Genomic DNA, 9,935 nt, shown 5'->3' with positions numbered 1-9,935 from the left:
AGGAAGGAAGCAGGCAGGTGAGCAGGAAGCTGGCGGTTTTGCAGGTGAAACACCTGGACTTCACTGTCCCCAGCTCTCCCTCGGGCCCTCCTGCACCCAGCCTGCTGCCTTCTTTCCCAATCCTGTTTCAGGGGAGGCCACACTTCAATGAGGGGCTCAGAACCCAGGCTTTCTGCTCTCTGTTCTTTGGGCAAAGTTCAGCAAAATGGCGCTGGATTATTTTTGCAATATTTCTATTTTGCAAAGGGAGAGGCCCAGGGAGGCCTTGGGGCAAAGAAGTCAGGGAGTTTAACAATCTACTGTTTCTCCCACTTTTCCCTTATTTTTGTTCTTCTTCTTTTTTTTAAATTGCGCTTTAGTGGCCTCACAGTCCTCAAGTGGCCAAAAGGCCTCACCTTTACCCTTCAGGTCTGCCCCATCATTACAGAGGATGAATAGCTGGAGAGGCCCAAGAACTCTAAGTGTACCCCAGCCCTAAAATCTTGAATAAGTGATCCGAGCTCCTTAAACAAACCAAGCCCAGTGTTTCCTAGATGTTGCTGGCACAGGGCAATCAAGCAGTGAGGCCACGAGCTTCTGCTCCCCACACAGGATCTCAGAGAGGGCACTGCGGCTTCCAGGACTGCTCTGGGGTACACACATGCTTCTGGGTACTCTCACCCCTGACTCCCCAAAGCAAGGCTTACAGCTTTGGGTTGTAACAGCAGGCAGTACAACCCAAATCCCAATCTGAGTGTCTGCTTCCCGATGTGGGCAACTGGGATGTAGACAGAAGCCTGAAGACATAGGTGTGAAAGGGGAATTTCTGGGTGCATTTGAAATATGCACCTATGGGGAGCTCCCTGCATATATACCCACATGGCCTATGGGCTGCCTATGAATGTCCTTCTGGGCTTCTGAGGATGGTGATCAGGGCCTGGAAGGCCTGCCTCCCAGCTACCCACCACAGGGCCCACAGGATTGGCTGCACAATAACTTGGTACCTCTGGTGGACCAAGGCTGGAGAGGAATGGCTGAAGGGTAGAACCGAGAGAGCTGGAAAGAAGGGGGAGCAGGCAAGGTGGGCTAGAGGGGCCCCCTCAAGCACAGCCAGTAGTAGAGGGAGGCAGGAATGGCCCAGAGACCCTCAGCTCTGCCAAGATGATGGCCACCATCAGCCACTGCTGGCATAAGAAGCGCTGCCCAAGAGTGAGGGGCTTTCCTTCCTGAGACACACAGAAAATGAGGCCATCCTGGCATGTTATGATCTGAGACCTGAGAAGGCTGAGGCTTTGAGGTCATGGATGTGAGTCACAGGCCATGTCACGGCGGGGTCCCCCGATCTCTTTCCCTTTATGTGAAGGCGAGAGGCCCAAGACTCTGGCACCTCTGAGCCTGTGGCCCATTTTGCCTTGAGAACCCTGATGTGGTAACACTCCTGTAACCCTGAGGCCAGGCCACAGTTTCTGTGCCCAGGGCCCCGGGGATGGAAAGCCCAAAGCCACAGCTCCTCCTGGTCTCAAGGCCCTGGGCCGGGAGCCACCAGCTCCTCCTCATGTTCCCCACCCCCGAGGGAAAATGAGGAGCCCTACACAGCCATGCCACCCATCAGGCCCCTCGCAGGGGTCTCGGGAAACCTGTCAGCTCTTCCCGGGCAGGTTCCCTCGACGGCTCCCAGTGCCCTCGCATCCCCGGTTTGCCCACTCGTTTTCTCTCCCTCCCGGGCCCAGGGCCTTCTCACTCAGCAACCTGTTTACACACCAGGTATCTCATGCTTTATCTGCTCTCACTTTGAATTCGTAACTTTCACATAAACTTGAACAAAGCTCCTTTTGTTCCTGCACCCCACCCCAGGATCCCAATAAACTGGTTCCCTCTGAGGCGACTGGGCCAGGGCACTGGAGCCTTGGCCAGACGACTGTGTGTGCCTGTGAGCCAGCATGTTCGCACCTGCGAGGGAGCCCGTGTGCCCGCGTGTGAGTGCCCTCCCCGGGCGGACAGCGGAAGAGTGTCAGAAAGCCCTAAGTCAGCAAAGTGTGGACGGGACGGATGGTGGGGACGGAGGGAAGAGCCCCGTCGCCTGGCACAGGGGACGGGGCTAGCCTGAGGCTGGGTGAGAGAGGTCCTGGGCCCTGGATGGTTTTGGTGTCCGGGTTGAGGGAAGACGGGATGAAGAGGAAACAAAGGGCAGGGAGGCCTAGCAGAGCCAGGGGCTGAGGCCGGGCTCAAGCTAAATGTAAGGCAGATACAAGGAACGCATTATGGCGGTTTAGGGGCTGGCAGAGCCGCCGCACGCTCGGCCCCGTAATCCTGTTAGCCAGCAATCTCCATTCCGAAAGAGCTTCATTTCTTTGTGAATATTTGTAAACTAGATATCTAATGGAAAATTATAGGAAAATTATAGTGAAATTCATGACGGAGAAATCCGATTATCCCTAATTCAATTATGCCATCTTAGCCCACACAGCACATTTCCCATTTTTTTCCCATAAATACCGATGCCAGGGGTCCCGGTAATCAAATAAAATTGAAAATCATCTTCCCATTAAATTCAATTAGCCGCAATTTCTAAAGCCTATCAGAGATTTTAATTACTAAATTATAAAATTCTCCAATGCTAAATTGAAACCAAAAAAATTGCACATCCTTATATTTCAGAGAAAAAAAAAAGGGGGCCAGCAAAATCCCTGGAAGATGCCCTCCTCTCTGTGCCCAGATCCAGAGCAGGTTCCCTACCTGGAGGGACCGCACGCACTGATGCCTGCTTGCCCGGTTGGGGACGAAGCTAGGGCGGCAAGGGAGAGGGCCCTGTCAGGGAAGGGGCTGAGGCACACTGATTCAGCAAAGGGGCAAAGCACACCTCCACCCCCGAGCATCAGGGCCGGGGCAGGCCCTGGAGAGGACCCGCCTCCTCACTCGCTGTCCTGGCTTCTCAGATGCCCTCAACTTTGTCCCCTACCGAGAACGAGGTCTATAAGTGCCACCTCCTTGGCCCACGGACATGGCTTGGGCCCAGGTCACAGCTTGGCCTCAGGGCTCTGCATGGTTCTGGGGCAGCAGACCAGAGGCAGCCAGCTTCTGACCCAGGTGCTGGCTCTCCAGGCACCAGGCCGGGTCCCCAAATGGCCTGGGCTGGGTCAGAGGTGAGAGGAGGACGGGGCCTGATGCCCAGGGTGGCCAGACATCATGGGATGGTCCTGTGGCCCCCAGCCTTCTCCAGAGCATTCCCAGGAGCCATGGCCCTGGCAGTGTACCAGCCTTCTGGGAGAAGAGCCGGGGATGGACGTGGCCCAAATCTGGCCTCTCCCTGCACTTCCAGCTCATTCCCTGTTCTTCCCCTCTTCTGGGAAGCCAACCGGCTTAACTGGACAGAAGGACTACCCTTGCCCCAAGGGAAAGCTCACTCTTTCACCCCCATTTCCTTTTAGGGAAGTGCTGGCCGTAACCCCAATAGTAGGCCCTCCTCTCTCACCCCCCGCCATCCCAGGCCACTTACCCCACTCTCTAAGGCTGCTCCTGGAGTCAGAAGAGCCTGGGGAGGTGGCACCGGTGGTAGCATAAAGTGATCATAGATCTCCAACCCAAGGTGGGTGGCTGGGTGGGCAGCTGCTGGGCCCGGCAGTTTCAGGGGCGGGCAGTAGCCGAGTTGCTGGCAGCCCAGCTCCCGGGAGCAGGGAGCAGGTTTAATTTGCCAGGCAGTCAGGAGTGCCAGCAGGGGAGGCACCCGCAAACAAAACAAAAACAAAAAAGTTAATTATCTTTGGCTTTTTCTTAATAAATATCCAAACTGGCCCGGCCGGATCTTCCGCTTTGGAGGGAGAGGGAAGAAGAAGGAAAAAAAACCCTAAACCAAATTCAACAGACTCATTCTTTCCCTTCCCCTTTGTCTCTCATCCTTGTATGTATCTCTTATCAGAACAGTAACAGTTTCACATTAATTTCCTAATTTCTCAAGTGCAAAAGTATGGTCACAGAAGGTTGTTTTGTTTTGTTTTAGGGTAGGAAAGTGGGTGTGTGGAGAAGAAAGAGGCAGGTGGGAGGGGAAAAAGGGAAAGAGAAACCAGGGAGAAGTAAAAGAGAATGAGAAAGAGACAGAAGGAGAGAAGAAAAGACAGAGAAAGTACGATGCAGAGAGCTGAGTTTGCTACCTCGCCCCCGGGGGCACGGCCCAGCCTGTGGCCCCAACCTGGGCAGGGACCTGTTCTGGAATGTAGTGTTGGCATTTTATTTCAGTTACAATTATCAGCTACAGGAGATAATGGGTATTCTTCATTTTAAAGCTCCAAACCACCCAGGTCTCACTGGCCACTTTGGCTCCCTTGTTGCTGTCAGTCCCTGTGCCAACCCCTCCCCTCCAGGAGCTTGGCTGAGGGAGAAGGGGGCGGAGATTGGCTGTCCTTCTAGGGGGTGTGAATTTTTCTACGTGGAATTGCAAGTGTACCTGGGGAGAGAAATGCGTGTTGCCGCCTGGGCTTACGTGTTTGGATGGTGCTCATACACGCCTGAGCCCATGCTGTTAGAAACATCTGGTAGGGCACCTGCATGTGCTGGGGCGGCCAGGACATCAGGCAGTCCCTCATGGAATACAGGCACCAGAGTTCCACTACTTGGGTTCAAATCCCAGTTCCATCTCTCACCAGCTGTGTAACCTCACTCAAATCACTGACCCTCTCTGAGCCTCCATTTTCTCAGCATCAAAGTGAATAATAATTAGTGATTGCCTAGGGCTGAGGGTCGGGGAGAATGGAGAGTGACTGCTAATGAGCACCGGCTTTTTTTTTTCTGGGGTGATGGAAATAGTCTAAAATTAGATCCTGGTGATGGTGGCACAACCTTGTGGATATACTAAAAACCACTGAACTGTGCACTTGGCATGTGAATTACACCTCAATAAAGCGATTATAAAAAGTGGGGACAAAAAGGGGGAATGCTAATAGCACTTACGGCATTGAGTTGTCATAAGGGCATATCCAGCACACAGCCTGGCACAGAGGACGTGCTCAATAAGGACCGGTGATTAGTCAATTCGTGTGGATCGGGGGAGGATGAGTTGGCGTCCTGGGCCTGGGCTGGTCTCCATAAGCGCGTACTGCTGGGCCTTGCAAATGTCTACCTGGGGCCCGGGGGCCCCGCCAGCAGGTTGTCAAGCCTCTGAGCTGCCCCCCACCCACCCCTGCTCAATACTTGGTTGGGGTTCCTGGGCGTCTGCTCCCTGGCAGGCATGGGAGAGTGTGCGGCCCTCCTCCTGCCTCCCCGCCCGGGTCCCTGGAGAGGAGGCTACCCACCGCAGCGGGCAGACTCTGCGCTCACTCTCCCCGTCTCACAGAGCACTCATATTTTCCATGTGCAGCAGACCGTGAATTCACCTTCATACTAGTTACAGGGTTATTTAGCCTCTCCTGACACTGACAATCACCAAACTTTAATTCGCTGCTTGGCTTCTCTCTGCCGTGCCCTCTGCCCACCCCCCAAATCCCTGGGAGAGGATGGGAAGAACCTAGTCCAGCCTCCTCTAGCAAAGCCTGCCCTTTGGAGTGATGGAGCGATGGGAGGTTGGGGGCAGGGATGGTGAGAAGGGGAAGATGATGGACAGAGGGCGGAGGGAGAGAGCAGTACCACCAGGGCTAAGGGGAGTTTGCATCCTACTCCTCGGGCCTGACACTAATGTATTCAACCTCATGTCCATCCTGTTATGAATGAAGACTCAGCTGACCGGGCTTCGGGTCTGAGGGCTGGCAGCCCTGGCCAGGACCAACGGGGCCAGAACTCACTGAGATCCCAGAACCAGGTGGCTGGCACGGGCTGTCCTCTGCCTGATGCTGGATGAGCAGGTGCCCATCTGAGAACCCACCAGAGGGAGCCCATTCTTACCAACCTGAGAAGCCAGCTCTCATTTCTCCGGCCTCTCCCAGTGCCAGTCTCCTGCCCGGCCAAGCCCCCCGGCCCTGCAAAGGCTTCTCCCTGGTTTGGAGCCCTGTTGCCTCTTTCACGTCTGTGTTCCTTTGATGAAGGCAGGTGCATGGGTGTGCGCTGAGTTGCTCAGTCATGTCCGACTCTTTGTGGACTGTACCCCACCAGGCTCCTCTGTCCATGGGATTTTCCAGGCAAGAATACTGGAGCCGGTTGCCATGCCCTCCTCCAGGGGATCTTCTAGACCCAGGGATCAAACCTGCGTCTCTTACATGTCCTGCATTGGCAGGCAGGTTCTTTACCCCTAGTGCCACCTGGCAAGCAGTTCTGCTCAAAGCTGCTGACAAACATCAGATGGGAAACAGAGACTGAGACATCACCCACCAAGGATCCAGATCATACAATCCCGGGACCATGGAGAAGACAGGGCCCTGTTGTGTCCACAAGTCCACTTCTTCACCCACTGGGAGAGGCCACTGCTACCTGGAGCACCCAGGCCAGCCCCAGCACTGTCTGTCTCTCCTCCCTTGCCTTTAGCAGATCCCCTTCTTTGTGTCTCCCCTGTGCTACCATACCTTTCCAGGAGTGGGCCTGGCTTCCAGAAGTTCCAAAGAGGCCTCTGCTTAGCTCAGGGGCCAGGCAAGCCCAGAAACCTCAGACTCTTCCTCTTAGCTCCCCTTGATCTCCTGGAGTGGTCACCGTCACCTTCCCCCAAACCTCCCAGGCAATCGAGGTTTCCTCTGAGGACCATTTGGTGGAATCATCATATGCACGCACACTCAGTCATGTAGTCATGCCTGGCTCTTTGCAACCCCATTAACTATAGCCCTCCAGTCTCCTCTGTCCATGGATTGTCCAGGCAAGAATATTGGAGTGGGGTGCCATTTCCTCCTCCAGGGGATCTTCCTGACCCAGGAATCAAACCCATGTCTCTTGCACTGGCAGGCAGATTCTTTAACACCAAGCCACCAGGGAAGCCCAGGAACTCTCTTATTTGCCAAATCCAAGCTGGCTCCATCAGTCATTCATTAGGCAGAGAGTCTAGAAGCAGCGAGGACTCACCAGAAAAAGACCCGGACTGGGGGGCTTGGAAGAGCAGAGGTGGGGCAAGGGCAGAGCCACAAGAGGAGAGGCAGGGAAATCTATCAGTGGGTCCCAGCTCTTGCCTGCTGCTTCCTAGCCCCCTTCTGCTGCCCCACCCTTGCTGGCAGGGGAAGTGGCCATGGTGGCCTGGGCAAGAGAGATGTCAACGGGAGCGATGGCAGAGATGGGAGAAGGGGCTTGTTGACTACAAACTGTCCATTATGGCTCAGATTATAAGCATATTGCGCAGGGCTCTCTGCACGCTGCCGAGGAAATCCAATACGCTGAAAGGTTAATGCAATCAATTAGGGTGACAAGGAAGTAAAGTAAAGCCTTCGGAGTAGATGAAAAGGAGAGAGAGGGAGAAAGAGAGAGCGCCATGGAGTTGGGGGTGGCAGCACGGGTGGTGGGGAGGTGAGGAGGAAGAGAAACTAATGGGATATAGAGAGAAGGCTTGGAGGGGAACACAAGCCTACAAAAGGCCGGGAGCCCTCAACGACAGGACGGAAAGAGAGAGGGCAGCAAGAGCAGCAGGAAAGGGCAGTTAGTGATCTGTGCGAGGACCCAGTTCCAGCTCAGACCTCTGACAGCTGCACAGCTTCAATTTCCTCCCCTCTTCCTCTCCCTGCCAACCTTTCCTCTGGAGCTTGGAGCCCGGATCCCAGATTAGCTCAGTAGTGATGTGCAGCCTTGGTCCCTGCCCCTGGACAGAGCAAGTGCCCACATAAAATCCAGGGCCTGCTCCCTAGAACTGCAGCCTGGTTCCCACCTTTCCCAGAATGAAGCCCAACTCAGCCTCCTTTGCCCTCAGCAGCCCCCAGGATCACAGCTTTCCCCCTGTATCCTAGCTCTTGTTTGCAACAAGCCTGAAGACCAGAGAGCATGGCAATCCCTTTCACAGATGAAAAAACTGGTGCTCTAGAGGTGATGCAATTTCCCAGGGCCCTGCAGCAGACAGGCAGGACGTGGGACTGACCTGAGAACTCAGGGATGCCCAGTCCACCCCCTGGAGAGGGACATCTTGCACAGCACTCGCTCAAGTGAGGAGCCTCAGCTTCTCCAAGATGAGGGACTCAGAGGTCCTGGGGCAGGAGAGGGGCTCTGCATGGAACCTGCTGAGGGCTGACTGCTGCCTCCTAAATGCCCAGGGGAAGACCCCCACTCTGGCAGGTATAAAGGAACAAAGGAGGGAGGGAACAAAGGAGGTAGGTGTTGCTTACCTGTCAGACACCTTCAGTCCCATCCACTCACATGCTTGAGATGGTTAGAAAGCATACTGACTCAATGGACATGAATCTGAGCAAACTCCAGGAGACAGTGAAGGACAGGGGAGCCTGGTGGCCTATAGTCCTTGGGGTCTCAAAGAGTTGGACATGACCAAGCAACTGAACCGCAACAACTACCTGCTTACCTTGCAGAAGAGGAAACTGGACCTGAGAACTTCTAGAGGCTACAGGATGGAGATACAAGGCTCCTGGGATGCTGAGAGCAAGAGCTCTGAGGAAACTGTCAAGGAGAAGACAATCGGGACTTCTCGGGAGGTGGGACTCAAGAGGAGATGAGGTCCTACAAAGACGAGAGAGAGAAAGGGGGGCCCCAAAGGGACCAGGACTGCAAGCAGTCCCATAAGCTCAGGGATGGGGCTCCCTGACAACTGCCCAGGCGCCTCAGAGCAAGACATGAGCACAGAGCAGGATAGCAGTTGCACAACCCTGTGAATGTACTTAATGCTAGGGAACAGCACACTTAAAAATGGTTACAATGGTAAACTTCATGGTATGTCTATTTGACTAATTGAAAAAAGAGAGAGAGCAGCAGACAGGAGCCAGAAACTCCAGAGTGAGAGATAATAAACTTTTCCTGTAAAGGGCCAGAGAGTAAATACTGTAAAATTTTCAGGCCAAACATGCTTTGCTGTAGCTACTCAGCTCTGCCATCTTAGAGTGAAAGCAGCCATAACTGATACGCAAATAAGTGGGTGTGGCTATGTTCCAATAAAACTTTATTTACAAAAACGGGCAGGGGGCCAAAGTTAACCCTCTGGCCATATTTTGCCAAGCCATGCTCCAGAGAATGGAAGCACCTGGGGCTGACTTTCAGGACAGAAATAGCCAATCTGAACCTTGCCAAGAAGTACAAAGAAAGGTTGGGCGGAGGGCAAGTCAGGGTCTCCTTACCCGAAGAGGGTGGAGGAAAAGAAGAAAACTAGGGCTGGCATGGGAAACAGATATTCAGAAACCAGTCCTTCCCAGCTCCTAGCATCCCAAAAGCCCTCCACTGTGCTTCAGATGGCATGAAGGGGCAGAGAGTTGCAGCTCTCAACATTCCAGGAGACCTGATGCCAAGAGAGAGGTGTTGGGCTATGGCTAAGAGAGGATGGGAGTGGGCAGCCGCAAGGTTGGGCTGGCCAGAAGGGATGCCAGGGGAGAGAAAGACGAGGAGAGAGGCCCAGGGAGCAGAGCTGTAACCAGGGTGGTGCTGGCGGCAAAGGGAGGAATCCACGGGCCCCAGCGAGAGCGCAGGGCGCGGGCCGGGCCTGCCCTACACCGGCCGCCTCTGATCACGTTTTCAGGGCCACTGCCCGCCGGCACAGACAATGCTGGGGGAGCCTTTGAAGTCCGAAAGGGATGCCGCGGTGGGAGCCGCGCGAATCTCTTCCCTCCCCCCATCCTCCCAGGGGAGGGGGCCAGCAGGACAAAACCCGGAGCCGGTCACAGCCGGGCCCCCAAAACGCGTGAGACAAAGGGAAAACAAACAGGTTTGGAGCCAGGCGCACGGTGCTGTGTCTGTCCCCCGCCCCGCCGCGCACGGATGATGGATGGCTGCAGCCAGCTAGCTCGCCTGCCGGGCAGGCCCCGCTATTTACATAACACTGGCGTTCCACCGGTCACCTCTGACACGGCACTGCCTGGGGCGGAGGCCCAGTGGCCCCCGAGGTTCCTCCAGCCACTGGAGGACTGGGA

At 54.9% G+C, this 9,935-nt stretch overlaps 1 protein-coding gene across 1 annotated transcript in view; it reads right to left on the bottom strand.

The window, feature by feature from the left end:
• Positions 1-9,935, bottom strand: part of CASZ1 (castor zinc finger 1) — a 145,571-nt gene that overhangs the window by 47,216 nt on the left and 88,420 nt on the right. The window lies entirely within an intron of this gene.

The sequence above is a fragment of the Bison bison genome, unplaced genomic scaffold (assembly GCF_000754665.1).
Source record: "Bison bison bison isolate TAMUID 2011002044 unplaced genomic scaffold, Bison_UMD1.0 scf7180017864289, whole genome shotgun sequence".
NCBI classification, from domain to species: Eukaryota; Metazoa; Chordata; class Mammalia; order Artiodactyla; family Bovidae; genus Bison; species Bison bison.
This window is presented reverse-complemented; position numbering and strand designations above follow the sequence as displayed.